The sequence below is a fragment of the Lissotriton helveticus genome, chromosome 5_1, assembly GCF_964261635.1.
Source record: "Lissotriton helveticus chromosome 5_1, aLisHel1.1, whole genome shotgun sequence".
NCBI classification, from domain to species: Eukaryota; Metazoa; Chordata; class Amphibia; order Caudata; family Salamandridae; genus Lissotriton; species Lissotriton helveticus.
In genome coordinates, this window is record NC_136065.1 from 1,649,982,382 (window position 1) to 1,649,998,554 (window position 16,173).

Here is a 16,173-nt window from a genome sequence, read left to right on the forward strand (position 1 = left end):
AATATTAACATCTTTTTGTGACATTTGTAATAAAGCTTGAAACATTGAGAGAACATATTCGAACCAGTTGTAGTTGAATGGTTGCACAGATTGATGCTGTGTTGGCGCTGAGTGATGCTGTGGCGTTAGGTGATGCTGTGTGTGTGCAGTGTGTGTGAGGGTGCAGTGTGTGTGTGAGGGTGCAGTGTGTGTGTGAGGGTGCAGTGTGTGTGTGAGGGTGCAGCGTGTGTGTGTGAGGGTGCAGTGTGTGTGTGAGGGTGCAGTGTGTGTGTGTGAGGGTGCAGTGTGTGTGTGTGAGGGTGCAGTGTGTGTGTGAGGGTGCAGTGTGTGAGTGTGAGGGTGCAGAGTGTGTGAGGGTGCAGAGTGTGTGAGGGTGCAGAGTGTGTGAGAGTGCAGAGTGTGTGAGAGTGCAGAGTGTGTGAGGGTGCAGAGTGTGTGAGGGTGCAGAGTGTGTGAGGGTGCAGAGTGTGTGAGGGTGCAGAGTGTGTGAGGGTGCAGAGTGTGTGAGGGTGAGTCTCCTGGGAACATAAACTATGGGAAAATGAATATTGGGAAACATTACATACGTGCAGGAGTTTGCATGGCAATATACAAAATAAAGAAACACAGAGGTAAATACCAGCTTTAAAAAATCCATTAAGTTGCTAGAGACGCACAGCAGCTGTGATTTCATGTAAATAAAATAAAACAAGTCACTGCGAACACGCTGTGTAGCCAATAAATTATATGTCTGCCCACAAGGCTGTAGTCAGACACCCTTTCATGCACAGGACTTAAGTCTCAAACAATCTCTTGCCAGTGTTGTCAAAGTCAGGACTAGCTCCCCCTGGATGATTTCTAAAGCAGGCCTTTTGAGTGTAAATATTGGCGCTGGGGGGTTAAGTGTCGCTGGAGATCCTTCAAATCTCAGGCAGGAATCCCTGCAGGGCTGGCTCCGCTTTTCATCCTTCAAGCGAGGCTTACATTACACATAGCTCTGAGAGGCTATTAGTTAGTTGGTGCGCGCTGCCTAACTGGTCTAATCAATGGTCAACAGGGGAGAGGCAGATTCTGTATCTAAAGGAAGTGTTCATATAGTCTGTCTGCAGGGAAAAAAGTCGAGGTGCTGCAGCGACATGTTCAAGATCACACAGTGTGCCTCTCTGATAGCAGCCATAGCATTTCCAAAACTGTTTTATGTTTAAAAAAATCTTAATGGGCGTAGGATGATAACATATTCAGAAGTGGGTGCTTGAACAATATATCCAAACTTTTAGCACTGAAAACATCTATGTGTGTTTTTAGGTGTTTTACATAAAGTGTCTTAGTGGAAGAAATAATGGATGGTGCTATGAACAAAGTTTCTGGCAAAGGAGTTAGCTGATTCTTCTAAAGTAAAGGGATTACATTCAATTACTTGCTGACAGTACCAGGCGTGGTAGCATGTCTTCATCCTCTGAAAAAAGTACAGTGATCGAATGCTGCACATAGAGGGCATAGGGTAGACCTGTGTGCCAGCATTTGCGAAATGTACCGTAATTTTACTCTAGCTTTACTGGCTGCCTCTGTGAGAGTTCATCTCCTTAGGTCTTATGAGCCGCGCATGTTTGTCTGGCCATTAGGATGAAAGCTATGCCAGAATGTCTGGGCAAAACATCACACGTTCAGCTCTTGGTACTGCACGCAAAGCCTGGGCGTCGATGGACTGCACCTCTTTGTCAGGGGTGTTAAAAATGTGATAGGTATACTTGAGGCTGTGTGCATTAAACGTATCTTTTTTTGCATTTGGAGGCTGAATAACTACAATACAGTGTGACAGTTCGCAGAAGGAGGGGTAAATGTACCTGTACTGCCAGCCTTTGCCACCGCTACAGCCAGTACCCCCTGGCCCTCGAGGCCCGGGGTCGCTCTTGTTCGGCAGCCCCAGAACCTCCAGCTTGTTCTCGGTGTCGCAGACCCTGACCGGGGTGGTCTCCCCCTGCATGGCGACTCCGTGGACGCTGACCACACTGCAGCCCCCACCCCCGGGAGCTACAACCTCCCGTGGTCCGCTCCTTGCGGTCTCCTCCTCGTCTTCTTCATTCCCAGGGCCTCTACAGTACAGCAGCTCAGAGAAGGGTCCCGGAGGTAGGATATTGCCTCCTTTCCAAAGTCCGCCCCGGCTTGGCGAACCCTACACCCGCCTCCCAGGGAGACACAGGGAAAGCAGGAGGCGGGACAAGTGATGACACCACAGCCACTACGCTTCCGGGGCCCTGCAGAACAAATGCTGGGATACCCTTCTGAAGTCAACATAGCGCCATTTTGGTTAAGGAGCAATACATGAACAATAGAACCAAACAATACTAGAACGTCAAGGTTCAACGGGAAGATCAGAAACCAAACTTGAAAAACACCTTCTGTAAGAGTAAACTATTGAAAATAGCAGAAAACGCAAACTGTAATGGAAGCTACGAATGCGACAAAGTGAGCGTAGGCATTTCTTAATATTCTTATATTATTATATTAAATCAATCTCCTAGATTTGTTAAAAAATATATACGATTTAAAATTGATATAGTACAAACCTAATACATATGATGACAAACATTATTGTTATTCCTATGTTAAAAGTCCTAGGAACATCGTGCGGTCTCCATTTAAAGATGGCCGCTTTTTCGTATTCACGCAGGAACATTTACAGACAATCTTCCGAAAGAACAGTCAGGAGGCGACCGCCTGCAGTGTGCAAAGGGCCGCTCACTCCGAAAACGGTTTGCTATTCGTAGACTCGCAGACCGAAAACTGCCATCACCTAAACATTTGCTGACATCTTAAACAGGTATAATTTCTCATTCTTTAAACTACTACTACTACAAAAACAAAGGTGATTGGCCCATGCTGCCGTTTTTGCTGGGGCCACGACGCACCCTGCAGTTAAAAATGATAGCGGACCAGAGAGGGAGCATGTCTAAAAGGAGTACTGCCTCCTGATTGGCTGTTTAAATAGAAACCTGTGGTGCGCGCGCACCACAGAGGAGCCGACGCGGGAATCGAAACTAGTGGTGCGCGCGCACCAGAGGAGCGGGGGCAAGGGAGCGTGAAGACGCCGAGACGAAGTAAGGGATGTGTGTGTAAGCGCCGGGGGTTCTCTGTGTATGTGTGTGCGTGCGTGTGTGTATGCGGGGGCGGGTTCTGTATGTATGTGTGTGTGTATGCGTGGGGGGGCTGTATGTGTGTTGTGCATGTGTTGTGAAGAACCTGCCGGAATCGGAGTGCGTGTTGACGCGCGCGACCTGATCCCAGCAGGCTGCTGCTGCGTGCGCGTGACAGTCTGTTGTCCTCTCCGGCTCCCTTTGAGTCCTTGAAAGCCGGAATGATAACAATAGTCTCGATCTGCGACAGCAGGCCTTTGGCTTGCAATCGCAGGGCGAGACCTAAAAAAGCAGAATAGCTTCATAGATTTGGTGACCTTGGAAGGGTCGGCTGGATAAAGAAGTGAACCTGATTTCGGGAAAAGGAGTATCGTGATGGGGATGAGGAAAAGAGAACATGGAACACATTCACAAGTTAGAGAAATAAATGTAATAGGTTGAATGGTTTTAAAAAGTTAACTTTGAGCACGAATTGTGTTTTTTAAACTGCAAAGAATTAAAAAATCAATGTGGGATTGGAGGCACAATCTGAGCAGAAAGCACCATAAGCTGCTATGGTGCAACTCTTATGTTGACTAGAAACATTAATATGATGACGCTCTTCTTTTGATATGTCTTTCAGTTAGTTTGTATTGTAAGTAGCTGATACAGCACTGTTTGCAGCTCCTCAGTATATGGTTATCCCGTGACAACAATGTTTTCATCATATTTATTATTCTACAAATGTATTTTTAAATGCACTGATGTGGTGTTTGCATGCTATGCAAGACGGCACATCATGGAATGTTTATAAGGAGCATCGAATAGGATTGTGATATTTGCACCTGGAAGAGTCGGACACGCAGATCCTGAAAAGAAGTAAAGACTCTCTAGCAAGGGCGGTCTTTACCCTGAGTTTAATCTTTACTTTTAGTGAAATGGTTTATGAAAAACCAGTAAGCTGCTCCAGGTGATGCTCGAACTCACAAACTCGGCATGCCTCAATGCAAGTACTGCTGTATAAGTACCGCGCGCTAACCGATTGCGCCACTGGAGCTCACTGTTCTCATATCTCCCCAGTTGAGCCATCTAGAGCTGACCAAGTAGATACTGGCACTGCTCCCTTATTCACTGTGCAAGATCGACTCACATGCTAGCATGTTATCATGACTATTAAAAACTACAGTCCTAATGGAACAGATTTAATAATTCTGCTATATCATGTGCTCTGTCTATTGAACACCACATACATTTGCCAGTTCTGACACAGTCTAGGAGAAACTTATGATTATTTGTAATTAGCACATAGTAAGAATTTCCTAAAAAACTGAAACATAGTCACCTAAGGTTCGAATCCCACCTTTGTAGGAACGCCATCAGACACTCTTTTGAAGGTGGGCATGTCTCGTAGTACAATTACACTCTCTTTCAAGACACAGCCATAATTTAGTCTTCATGTCACTGATGTTTATCACCCAAATGTGCCCCTCTGAGGAACTGCACTCGGAGTCATTAATCTGCTACTGCTTTCGAACAATAAATAGCCTGTTCTCCCCTAAACGTGAAAGCAGCCACACTAGAAACATGCGTACAGCGAGTAACCATTCCACTGATCACCGGATGCTGACGACTTGTCATTTTGAATCTATACCCTACTTTTTTTTATATCTATTAGTTCATAAAAAACACAATTAGTGCTCTGCTTGTTCATTTCCTGTAGGCCCGCAGTATAATCTCACCCAGGTTTTATTTATTTTTATTTTAGACAATTTAAGGTCGGGCTGTGTCCTCTTGCCCACCATAAACTACAACAACAACATTTGGTGTGTGTATGCTACACGTTTGAATTAAGACGTGCAGCTAATGGCTAATGGACAAAAAAACATTTGCCTCTACTAGCTGGTGCAAAATGACATAGACTGCCGACCAGTGAAACATTTGTATTTTAACACTGATCTGCGCAGGATATCCTTTTTGTACAGGTCAGTTAGTGATGGGGCACTGTTGGTGCTACACGAGTCTGGGAAACTGATTTACATGGAGTTTGAGGACTGTGTTATTTCTGCCTCATTTATTATGTATGTGAATTGGGTAAAATAAAGATTTGCGTTTGAAATATAAGGACATGACATGTATTTCCTAACCCCGAGTCTTCATATAATTTCAGCGAAATTATAGGGTAAATACTCAAACTTTGACATTCATTTTGAAATTAAACACACTTTTAAATCAGTTTAAGCGAGTATTAGGCTCTATACTACAAAGTATTTTTTATTCCCAAATTTTTATTTTTATTTCATTATTGTCACACTTACCCTACTTTGATTTACAAAATGACGTGTCTGAGTGCAATACAAGTTTTGTGTTGTAGTTCTCCTCTTTTGATATTTGATGCATCACTCTGACTCTGCTCAAGGTCCTCATGGAACCTCAAGCCCAAAACGAGCAAAGCTTTCATGTAGCTTCTGTATTCTCCCTCACTCTTCCCTCATACACAGATTTGAAAGGAAAGTATTACAATCTGGGGTAAAAAGGAGAGACAATAAATACCCATTTGACAGCTGGTTTGTAAGAAGTGAAACCAGAAAACAAGAGATTAATCCACGATTCCCATTTGTCAGACTTGTGCTGTGTTTTTAATCTTTAAAACTGCTGTTTTTTCTAACAGTTTGAATTAAATATCTTGTTTTGTGTTCAATTTATACTGTTAAAAAATAAATTTTTGCTTGTGACTGTTTGAATTGAACTTTTGGTTTCTTTGGTACTGTTTTAAACTTATCCTTTTCCTACCTGTGTCTGTTTGAAAAACTGTCATAGTTTTCCCTGTACTATGCTTAGACGTGCAGGGGCAACACCCCCGGCCGCCACCTCCTTTTAAGTCTTTAAAAGTTAAAAAGGCCTCTGAGACTGAAAAGAGTCAATTTACGAAAACTGCTGAATCTGCGTTGAGGTTTAAAACTATGTTTGGAAAGTGTATGTAAACCTCATTTTTGGTTAGAAGAAGAGATTTGTTGAAGTGAGCGAAAAGCAGTTTTTAAGTGGCTTAGATTTGACCCTACCTGCAGGGTGAACCAGCAAATTGTGGATTGAGTTCATCTGTATCCATGGAGATTATTTTCTTAAGGAGCAGCTCACTGCCCCCTGACCTTCAGCCTGGGCCTTTCTTGATTGACCCTCTAGCTCTTAAGTTAACCCTGATCCCACCACCCACCTGCAGTATACCTTAAGGTGAGAGCAGGGCACCCCACGACAGCCACCTCCATCTTGTAGCCTCAGCCTCTCTGTGTCCTTCAGAGCCCAGTGAACAAATGACAGAGAAGGTGGTAAGAAGACAGACTTGTGCTGTGTTTTTAATCGTTAAGACTGCTGTTTTTAGGGCTCGGCTGAACGCGCGGAAGCGCGTCTCCGCCGAGGCTCTTTTGTTGGCATGTGTGCTTCCCAGGAGACAATCCTGGCCGCGCGCATCGCCTTGGAGGCGATTTCAAACTGACACGCGAACGAGCGCTGCGGCCTGGCGCTGTCTCCTGGGAAGCACACACGCAAGCGCTCAGCCGATGGCTGTAAATCGTGTCCTTATCTTGGTTCTTCTCTGGAACTCTAATCACCCTACTAACGATGTCGCTTGGTCCTGCTCTCCCTTTCGACCGTCGCAGACCAATAAAAATAGCATTTTTCGGATTGCCGTAGTGCTATTGTATCCAACGTGCATTGCGGAGAAGGGCAACACAAACGACATCCATTTAAAGCTGTAAATTAGCAACTTTTATTTAATAGGCATGCTTTCAACTTGAGACACTACTAATCAGCACATGCTCAAAGGATGCATATTGTATGCCACGCTCAAAGCGCCAACCATCACCTTTGATGAGAAATGGCGCTTTCCGTGAGGGTGGTACAAATCACCTACTGAAATAACAGGAACAACCAAAGTTCAGCTCTACGTTCCATACATTTTTTCTTTTACTAAGCGTTGTCAAAGGGTTGCTAGTAAAGGCTGACGAGTGGAATTGTAAGTGGTAAGTTTGTTTTTAAGGGTAACCTCGTGCCTTATTTCCGTTGATTTAGTTGCATATGCCGCGGTACGTTCCCCATGGATGTCAATAATGGGCAGCCACGTACAGGGGCGTTGCTCCCAGTGGTGCAGCAGGTTCATTTGCACCGGGGCACAGAGGTCTTAGGTGACCACTGAACCCTGATTATTTCTGTATTTTAAAATTCAAATATTTCATTAAGGTCTTTGAGCCTAAAGCATGTTCTGACTGGCATATGCGTCTCTAGTAGTGCACCAGAAACCATAGTAGACCTTCATTAGTAACTCCCCACATGTGAATCTTCAGGTTTTATAGACCGATTAACCAGGTGGCCCTAGAAAACTCTCAAATAAAGTGGTCTCTGGCTATTGATGTACTAGTGCAATGCCTTCAACCTCACTGGACTGCTCCGGTGGGTTGTGGGTGTGTGGTTGGGGAATGGGTCAAAAATGGGCTGGTATTGTCCTCACAAACTGCACTGTTTCCATTATGAGTTTGCTTCAGAACTTCTACAAACAATCCTCCCCTTTCTTCTTGGATTTCCAGTGCTGGTGCTCTGCTAAGAGAAAAGTAGGGCATGCCTGTGGCTCATAAGCCTTTAGCGTTCCTTTCAGAGCCCTTGGACTATACCAGTTCACGCTAAAGGGCAATATTTCTCTCCATGAGTTCCCATACCTGGCGCGTCACACAGTTTGGTGCAGATTGAGAGTGCAGATTGAGAGTGCAGATTGAGAGTGCAGATTGAGAGTGCAGATTGAGAGTGCAGATTAAGAGTGCAGATGCAGAGTGCAGATGCAGATGCAGAGTGCAGATGCAGAGTGCAGATGCAGATACAAAGTGCAGATGCAGAGTGCAGATTGATAGTGCAGACACACGGACACCACCACTGCCATGCACACACGGACACCACCACCGCCATGCACACACGGACACCACCACTGCCATGCATACACGGACACCACCACTGCCATGCACAGACACGGACAGCACCCGTGCTTAATTTGTAAAAAAAAAAGTGCCAGGGCTTTCATTTGTAAAAAATTAAGTGAAAGGGCACTCGTCAGGAGGCTACTGTAGTTAGCCATACACATTACGCGACTTTGAGCTATTGGCATTGTAAATGACAATGACTTTTATTTATGTTTTGGTTTTTAAAACATAAATAAAAGACCTTGTCATTTACAATGTCAAGACCTTAAACTTGCGTTCATGTACAATGCTAATAGCTCTAACTTTTGTAATGCCGAGACCGTTGCATTGTAAATGCTTGTTATATGTGAGTTTCTGTATGTTGTTTCCAAGTCATTCTTTCTAGGAGTCACACCTTGTCTTAAGTTTGCTTATTGACAAGCTTCCCTTTCCTGCTTTCATCGTATCAAGAAGACTTCATGAAAACCATTGAACCATAAACTATGGCCTCACCCCTTCCGATCGCCTGACAAACGCCATTCTCACCCCGCCGGGCAAGCCCCGCCGGGCAAAGCCAAATAAGCCAAGCATATTTGAAGTTCCTTTGAAAGTCAGAGCGAGGACTATGACCTCTGTTCCGACTGAGTCTGCATCCACAGAAAGGATGAAATAAGGATCTAGAAATTTCACCAAGGAGATGTGAACTTCATCCCCCTTAAAATACTTTTCCTCCCAGATGCCCCGGCTCTTAGTCAAATGAGGTTAATCTTTAAAACCCCACCCCCACTAACCATAAATATCCGACTCTCCTGCTGTCCATTCAAATGATACAAGGTATCTTGTACATAGAGAGAATGTGAGAAAAAGCAGAATCGCTTCATAGATTTGGTGACCTTGGAAGGGTGGGCTGGATAAAGAAGTGAACCTGATTTGGGGAAAAAAAGTATCATGATGGGGATGAGGAAAAGAGAACATGGACCACATTCACAAGTTAGAGAAATAAATGTAATAGGTTGAATGGTTTTAAAAAGTTAACGTTGAGCATGAATTGTGTTTTTTAAACTGCAAAGAATTAAAAAATCAATGTGGGATTGGAGGCACAATCTGAGCAGAAAGCACCATAAGCTGCTATGGTGCAACTCTTATGTTGACCAGAAACATTAATATGATGACGCTCTTCCTTTGATATGTCTTTCAGTTAAATTGTATTGTAAGTAGCTGATACAGCACTGTTTGCAGCTCCTCAGTATATGGTTATCCCGTGACAACAATATTTTCATCATATTTATTATTCTACAAAAGTATTTTTAAATGCACTGATGTGGTGTTTGCATGCTATGCAAGACGGCACATCATGGAATGTTTATAAGGAGCATCGAATAGGATTGTGATATTTGCACCTGGAAGAGTCGGACACGCAGATCCTGAAAAGAAGTAAAGACTCTCTAGCAAGGGCCGTCTTCACCCTGAGTTTAATCTTTACTTTTAGTGAAATGGTTTATGAAAAACCAGTAAGCTGCTCCAGGTGAGGCTCGGTCTCACAACCTCGGGATGCCTCAATGCAAGTACTGCTGTATAAGTACCGCGCGCTAACAGATTGCGCCACTGGAGCTCACTGTTCTCATGTCTCCCCAGTTGAGCCATCTAGAGCTGACCAAGTAGATACTGGCACTGCTCCCTTATTCACTGTGCAAGATCGACTCACATGCTAGCATGTTATCATGACTATTAAAAACTACAGTCCTAATGGAACAGATTTGATAATTCTGCTATATCATGTGCTCTGTCTATTGAACACCACATACATTTGCCAGTTCTGACACAGTCTAGGAGAAACTTATGATTATTTGTAATTAGCACATAGTAAGAATTTCCTAAAAAATGAAACATAGTCACATAAGGCAGACGAGGTGGCCGAGTGGTTAAGGCGATGGACTGCTAATCCATTGTGCTCTGCACGCATGGGTTCGAATCCCACCTTTGTCGGAACGCCATCAGACACTCTTTTGAAGGTGGGCATGTCTCGTAGTACAATTACACTCTCTTTCAAGACACAGCCATAATCCACTAGAAGGGCCCAAATGACTATTCCATTTTGGCAATTATGTCAAATTAAGGGAAGTGTTTTGTGCTTAATTGAAATTAGATCTTTCATGAAGTGTCCAGAGGATTGCCTTTCCCTCACTCTTGGCCTTCTAACCAGTTTGGATAGATAGACTAATAAGAAAGCAGCTCTTACTCCTAAAGTTTCTGCCATCTCAAGTGTATGACTGTTGACATATGTCTGCCCCACAGAGACAGATCACTTCTAATAAGTGAGTTCTCTATCTGTCACTGATTGCGGACATACTAACTAGAGCTATCAGTATGGTCATAAATGTGAATACTCTTATGTTCTCAAATCAAAATGGAGTTTTTCCTACTTCCAAGAAAAGTGTCTTAAGCATGCTCTTCAATTTGTGCATGCATGTAGACATTCAAATGCAACTGCATTTCCATACAGAGTCTCAAAATCATAGATATCTTCATACCGCAGTAAGAATACATGAAGCGATTTACATACTGCAGGCAGGCAGGCCTTGTAGCTCAGTGGCAGAGCACTGGTCTTGTAAACCAGGGGTCATGAGTTCAAGCCTCATCAGGGCCTTTTTATATGTGAGTTTCTGTATGTTGTTTCCAAGTCATTCTTTCTAGGAGTCACACATTGTCTTAAGTTTGCTTATTGACAAGCTTCCCTTTCCTGCTTTCATCGTATCAAGAAGACTTCATGAAAACCATTGAACCATAAACTATTGCCTCACCCCTTTCGATCGCCTGACGAACGCCTGACAAACGCCATTCTCACCCCGCCGGGCAAGCCCTGCCGGGCAAAGCCAAATAAGCCAAGCATATTTGAAGTTCCTTTGAAAGTCAGAGCGAGGACTATGACCTCTGTTCCGACTGAGTCTGCATCCACAGAAAGGATGAAATAAGGATCTAGAAATTTCACCAAGGAGATGTGAAATACTTTTCCTCCCAGATGCCCCGGCTCTTAGTCAAATGAGGTTAATCTTCAAAACCCCACCCCCACTAACCATAAATATCCGACTCTCCTGCTGTTCATTCAAATGATACAAGGTATCTTGTACATAGAGAGAATGTGAGAAAAAGCAGAATCGCTTCATAGATTTGGTGACCTTGGAAGGGTCGGCTGGATAAAGAAGTGAACCTGATTTGGGGAAAAAAAGTATCATGATGGGGATGAGGAAAAGAGAACATGGACCACATTCACAAGTTAGAGAAATAAATGTAATAGGTTGAATGGTTTTAAAAAGTTAACTTTGAGCATGATTTGTGTTTTTTAAACTGCAAAGAATTAAAAAATCAATGTGGGATTGGAGGCACAATCTGAGCAGAATGCACCATAAACTGCTATGGTGCAACTCTTATGTTGACTAGAAACATTAATATGATGACGCTCTTCCTTTGATATGTCTTTCAGTTAAATTGTATTGTAAGTAGCTGATACAGCACTGTTTGCAGCTCCTGAGTATATGGTTATCCCGTGACAACAATGTTTTCATCATATTTATTATTCTACAAAAGTATTTTTAAATGCACTGATGTGGTGTTTGCATGCTATGCAAGACGGCACATCATGGAATGTTTATAAGGAGCATCGAATAGGATTGTGATATTTGCACCTGGAAGAGTCGGACACGCAGATCCTGAAAAGAAGTAAAGACTCTCTAGCAAGGGCCGTCTTCACCCTGAGTTTAATCTTTACTTTTAGTGAAATGGTTTATGAAAAACCAGTAAGCTGCTCCAGGTGAGTCTCGGTCTCACAACCTCGGGATGCCTCAATGCAAGTACTGCTGTATAAGTACCGCGCGCTAACAGATTGCGCCACTGGAGCTCACTGTTCTCATGTCTCCCCAGTTGAGCCATCTAGAGCTGACCAAGTAGATACTGGCACTGCTCCCTTATTCACTGTGCAAGATCGACTCACATGCTAGCATGTTATCATGACTATTAAAAACTACAGTCCTAATGGAACAGATTTGATAATTCTGCTATATCATGTGCTCTGTCTATTGAACACCACATACATTTGCCAGTTCTGACACAGTCTAGGAGAAACTTATGATTATTTGTAATTAGCACATAGTAAGAATTTCCTAAAAAATGAAACATAGTCACATAAGGCAGACGAGGTGGCCGAGTGGTTAAGGCGATGGACTGCTAATCCATTGTGCTCTGCACGCATGGGTTCGAATCCCACCTTTGTCGGAACGCCATCAGACACTCTTTTGAAGGTGGGCATGTCTCGTAGTACAATTACACTCTCTTTCAAGACACAGCCATAATCCACTAGAAGGGCCCAAATGACTATTCCATTTTGGCAATTATGTCAAATTAAGGGAAGTGTTTTGTGCTTAATTGAAATTAGATCTTTCATGAAGTGTCCAGAGGATTGCCTTTCCCTCACTCTTGGCCTTCTAACCAGTTTGGATAGATAGACTAATAAGAAAGCAGCTCTTACTCCTAAAGTTTCTGCCATCTCAAGTGTATGACTGTTGACATATGTCTGCCCCACAGAGACAGATCACTTCTAATAAGTGAGTTCTCTATCTGTCACTGATTGCGGACATACTAACTAGAGCTATCAGTATGGTCATAAATGTGAATACTCTTATGTTCTCAAATCAAAATGGAGTTTTTCCTACTTCCAAGAAAAGTGTCTTAAGCATGCTCTTCAATTTGTGCATGCATGTAGACATTCAAATGCAACTGCATTTCCATACAGAGTCTCAAAATCATAGATATCTTCATACCGCAGTAAGAATACATGAAGCGATTTACATACTGCAGGCAGGCAGGCCTTGTAGCTCAGTGGCAGAGCACTGGTCTTGTAAACCAGGGGTCATGAGTTCAAGCCTCATCAGGGCCTTTTTATATGTGAGTTTCTGTATGTTGTTTCCAAGTCATTCTTTCTAGGAGTCACACATTGTCTTAAGTTTGCTTATTGACAAGCTTCCCTTTCCTGCTTTCATCGTATCAAGAAGACTTCATGAAAACCATTGAACCATAAACTATTGCCTCACCCCTTTCGATCGCCTGACGAACGCCTGACAAACGCCATTCTCACCCCGCCGGGCAAGCCCTGCCGGGCAAAGCCAAATAAGCCAAGCATATTTGAAGTTCCTTTGAAAGTCAGAGCGAGGACTATGACCTCTGTTCCGACTGAGTCTGCATCCACAGAAAGGATGAAATAAGGATCTAGAAATTTCACCAAGGAGATGTGAAATACTTTTCCTCCCAGATGCCCCGGCTCTTAGTCAAATGAGGTTAATCTTCAAAACCCCACCCCCACTAACCATAAATATCCGACTCTCCTGCTGTTCATTCAAATGATACAAGGTATCTTGTACATAGAGAGAATGTGAGAAAAAGCAGAATCGCTTCATAGATTTGGTGACCTTGGAAGGGTCGGCTGGATAAAGAAGTGAACCTGATTTGGGGAAAAAAAGTATCATGATGGGGATGAGGAAAAGAGAACATGGACCACATTCACAAGTTAGAGAAATAAATGTAATAGGTTGAATGGTTTTAAAAAGTTAACTTTGAGCATGATTTGTGTTTTTTAAACTGCAAAGAATTAAAAAATCAATGTGGGATTGGAGGCACAATCTGAGCAGAATGCACCATAAACTGCTATGGTGCAACTCTTATGTTGACTAGAAACATTAATATGATGACGCTCTTCCTTTGATATGTCTTTCAGTTAAATTGTATTGTAAGTAGCTGATACAGCACTGTTTGCAGCTCCTGAGTATATGGTTATCCCGTGACAACAATGTTTTCATCATATTTATTATTCTACAAAAGTATTTTTAAATGCACTGATGTGGTGTTTGCATGCTATGCAAGACGGCACATCATGGAATGTTTATAAGGAGCATCGAATAGGATTGTGATATTTGCACCTGGAAGAGTCGGACACGCAGATCCTGAAAAGAAGTAAAGACTCTCTAGCAAGGGCCGTCTTTACCCCGAGTTTAATCTTTACTTTTAGTGAAATGGTTTATGAAAAACCAGTAAGCTACTCCAGGTGAGGCTCGAACTCACAACCTCGGCATGCCTCAATGCAAGTACTGCTGTATAAATACCGCGCGCTAACCGATTGCGCCACTGGAGATCACTGTTCTCATATCTCCCCAGTTGAGCCATCTAGAGCTGACCAAGTAGATACTGGCACTGCTCCCTTATTCACTGTGCAAGATCGACTCACATGCTAGCATGTTATCATGACTATTAAAAACTACAGTCCTAATGGAACAGATTTGATAATTCTGCTATATCATGTGCTCTGTCTATTGAACACCACATACATTTGCCAGTTCTGACACAGTCTAGGAGAAACTTATGATTATTTGTAATTAGCACATAGTAAGAATTTCCTAAAAAATGAAACATAGTCACCTAAGGCAGACGAGGTGGCCGAGTGGTTAAGGCGATGGACTGCTAATCCATTGTGCTCTGCACGCGTGGGTTCGAATCCCACCTTCGTCGGAATGCCATCAGACACTCTTTTGAAGGTGGGCATGTCTCGTAGTACAATTACACTCTCTTTCAAGACACAGCCATAATCCACTAGAAGGGCCCAACTGACTATTCCATTTTGGCAATTATGTCAAATTAAGGGAAGTGTTTTGTGCTTAATTGAAATTAGATCTTTCATGAAGTGTCCAGAGGATTGCCTTTCCCTCACTCCTGGCCTTCTAACCAGTTTGGATAGATAGACTGATAAGAAAGCAGCTCTTACTCCTAAAGTTTCAGCCATCTCAAGTGTATGACTGTTGACATATGTCTGCCCCACAGAGACAGATCACTTCTAATAAGTGAGTTCTTTATCTGTCACTGATTGCGGACATACTAACTAGAGCTATCAGTATGGTCATAAATGTGAATACTCTTATGTTCTCAAATCAAAATGGAGTTTTTCCTACTTCCAAGAAAAGTGTCTTAAGCATGCTCTTCAATTTGTGCACGCATGTAGACATTCAAATGCAACTGCATTTCCATACAGAGTCTCAAAATCATAGATATCTTCATACCGCAGTAAGAATACATGAAGCGATTTACATACTGCAGGCAGGCTGGCCTTGTAGCTCAGTGGCAGAGCACTGGTCTTGTAAACCAGGGGTCATGAGTTCAAGCCTCATCAGGGCCTTTTTATATGTGAGTTTCTGTATGTTGTTTCCAAGTCATTCTTTCTAGGAGTCACACCTTGTCTTAAGTTTGCTTATTGACAAGCTTCCCTTTCCTGCTTTCATCGTATCAAGAAGACTTCATGAAAACCATTGAACTGAGAGAGCACAAGTCTGAAAAAAAAATGTATAAGTGCACCATATTTACAAGCACGTAGTTAGTTTAAACATGTTTGCACACGAGTGTCTTACATTCAGTAGTGAAATGTATAGAATGTTTAAGTAGAGTAACAATAATCATAACTGTGTGAGATTAATGTAGAAATGTTTGGGATGAATATGAAAACCTCACGTTCTCATGTTAAAGGAATCATATAAGAGTTAAGTGAAAACTCTGAAAACCAGTATATTGTGTAGGCCTCATGGCAATTCACAGAAAATCTAAATGTGCTGCTAAAATAATGTGAGGTGGGGTTAACGTGGTTCTTCCAAAATTGTATTATCGAAACTTAGTATGGAAATATATGCTTTGTAGATGTGTTGTTTTAGAAACGTATGCTAGTTAAGAATGCTGTTTAAATCAAGTTAATGTTTTAGAGTGCAGGGACTCGCTTCATGTAAATCAAGTAGGCCTGAACTGATAATGTCATCTCCTTTGATGTGCCATGTGCTCGTTAGAAGAGAAGTTGAGAGGCGTCTAGTGCAGAGATTCGCGTGTGCTTTATAGCTTATAGATATGGTAAAGTCTGGAATTTGAGGCCCACTGCAGGACGAACTGTATGCAGGTGCGAGGGTCCTAATCAGCTAGAATGAAAGGGGGATTTGTTCAGTGGCGCTTGGCGCAGGCCTGTAGGAGTCTTCAGGAATTTCAGGGGGTATCGGCGCACTGGAGAAGAAGCCTGGGAACCAAGGTCAACTTTAACGAGGGTCTTGAAGAGTATCATCATGGAG

At 42.8% G+C, this 16,173-nt stretch overlaps 8 non-coding genes across 8 annotated transcripts; 6 read left to right on the top strand and 2 right to left on the bottom strand.

The window, feature by feature from the left end:
• Positions 1–4,054: 4,054 nt before the first annotated feature.
• On the bottom strand, positions 4,055–4,149 carry TRNAI-UAU (transfer RNA isoleucine (anticodon UAU)). The gene is made up of 2 exons: positions 4,112–4,149; positions 4,055–4,090 (listed from the first exon to the last, which is right to left on the bottom strand). It is a non-coding gene; the product is annotated as a tRNA-Ile (tRNA).
• A 5,787-nt stretch (positions 4,150–9,936) lies between these two features.
• Positions 9,937–10,018, top strand: TRNAS-GCU (transfer RNA serine (anticodon GCU)). The gene has a single exon. It is a non-coding gene; the product is annotated as a tRNA-Ser (tRNA).
• A 589-nt stretch (positions 10,019–10,607) lies between these two features.
• TRNAT-UGU (transfer RNA threonine (anticodon UGU)) lies at positions 10,608–10,679 on the top strand. Its single transcript has one exon. It is a non-coding gene; the product is annotated as a tRNA-Thr (tRNA).
• A 1,540-nt stretch (positions 10,680–12,219) lies between these two features.
• On the top strand, positions 12,220–12,301 carry TRNAS-GCU (transfer RNA serine (anticodon GCU)). Its single transcript has one exon. It is a non-coding gene; the product is annotated as a tRNA-Ser (tRNA).
• Positions 12,302–12,890: 589 nt separating this feature from the next.
• TRNAT-UGU (transfer RNA threonine (anticodon UGU)) lies at positions 12,891–12,962 on the top strand. The gene has a single exon. It is a non-coding gene; the product is annotated as a tRNA-Thr (tRNA).
• A 1,153-nt stretch (positions 12,963–14,115) lies between these two features.
• On the bottom strand, positions 14,116–14,210 carry TRNAI-UAU (transfer RNA isoleucine (anticodon UAU)). Its single transcript has 2 exons — positions 14,173–14,210; positions 14,116–14,151 (listed from the first exon to the last, which is right to left on the bottom strand). It is a non-coding gene; the product is annotated as a tRNA-Ile (tRNA).
• Positions 14,211–14,502: 292 nt separating this feature from the next.
• Positions 14,503–14,584, top strand: TRNAS-GCU (transfer RNA serine (anticodon GCU)). The gene has a single exon. It is a non-coding gene; the product is annotated as a tRNA-Ser (tRNA).
• Positions 14,585–15,173: 589 nt separating this feature from the next.
• On the top strand, positions 15,174–15,245 carry TRNAT-UGU (transfer RNA threonine (anticodon UGU)). Its single transcript has one exon. It is a non-coding gene; the product is annotated as a tRNA-Thr (tRNA).
• The last annotated feature ends 928 nt before the right edge of the window (positions 15,246–16,173 follow it).